The following is a 1,290-nucleotide window of genomic DNA, read 5'->3' as shown; positions in this document are numbered from 1 at the left end:
ATTGAGATGGACAGGACTGAGAATAAATCCAAGTTTGTGGTGAATGCCATCCTGAGAGTGTCTCTAGCAGTGTGTAAGGCCAGTGTCATGGAGAAGGGGGTGCCCCTGTTCTGCCACATAGCCGACCTGGCAGGCAACCCCGAGGTCATCTTGCTTGTCCCTGCCTTCAACATGATCAATGGTGGCTCGCACGCTGGCAATAAACTGGCCATGCAGGAGTTCATGATCTTGCCTGTGGGCACAGCCAGCTTTAAGGTGGCCATACACATTGGGGCTGGCTGAGGTCTACCACAACCTGAAGAACATCATCCAGGAGAAGTACAGCAAGGATGCCACCAACGTGGGCTATGAGGGAGGCTTCACACCCAACATCTTGGAGAATAAGAAAGCCCTGGAGTTGCTGAAGACTGCCATTGGGAAAGTTGGCTACTCAGACAAGGTAGTCATCAACATGGACATAGCTGTGTCTGAATTCTTGAGGTCTGGGAAGTATGACCTGGACTTTAAGACTCCTGACCACCCCAGTATGTACATCTCATCCGATCAGCTGGGCGACTTCCACAAGTCCTTCATCAAGGACTACACAGTGGTGTCCATTGAGGACCCCTTTGGCCAGGACAACTGGGGCGCGTGGCAGAAGTTCACAGCCAATGCTGGCATCCATGTGGTGGTTGATGACCTTCCAGTGACCAACCCCAAGTGCATTGTCAATGCTGTGAAAGAAAAGGCCTGTAACTGCCTGCTGCTCAAAGTCAATCAGATTGGCTTGGTGACTGAGTCCCTGCAGGCAAGCAAGCTGGCTAAATCCAATGGCTGGGATGTCATGGTGTACCACCAGTCCAGGGAGACAGAAGACATTTTCGTTGCTGACCTTGTGGTGGGACTCAGTACTGGGCAGATCAAGACTGGTGCACCCTGTTGACCCGAGAGCCCAGCCAAGTACAACCAGATCCTCTGAATTGAGTAGGAGCTGGGTTGCAAGGACAAGTTCGCTGGCCAGAACATCAGACACCCCTTGAACAAATAGACCATAGCACCCAGGCCTCATGCCCAAGTAGTTAGGTTTTCTCCTGCCACTACTTCTGTAGATACCATCAGGGCCACATGGAGCCTGTGAGCCCAGCTGATAGTCATGCTTGTCACCATGTGTCCCATAGCACCTGGAGCCATGTGTGCATCGCAGGCCAAGTTCCTAGTGATTCTGTTGTGAAATAAACCCTGGTGCCCAGAAGGAAAAACAATGACAACAACACCACACACACACACACACACACACACACACACACACGC

At 51.8% G+C, this 1,290-nt stretch overlaps 1 pseudogene; it reads left to right on the top strand.

The window, feature by feature from the left end:
- Positions 1 to 1,027, top strand: LOC101567969 (annotated as a pseudogene).
- Positions 1,028 to 1,290: the final 263 nt, after the last annotated feature.

The sequence above is a fragment of the Octodon degus genome, unplaced genomic scaffold, assembly GCF_000260255.1.
Source record: "Octodon degus isolate 3935 unplaced genomic scaffold, OctDeg1.0 scaffold00023, whole genome shotgun sequence".
In the NCBI taxonomy this organism is placed as follows: domain Eukaryota; kingdom Metazoa; phylum Chordata; class Mammalia; order Rodentia; family Octodontidae; genus Octodon; species Octodon degus.
Note: the sequence above shows the minus strand (reverse complement) of the source record. Positions and strands in the feature narration are given on the sequence as shown.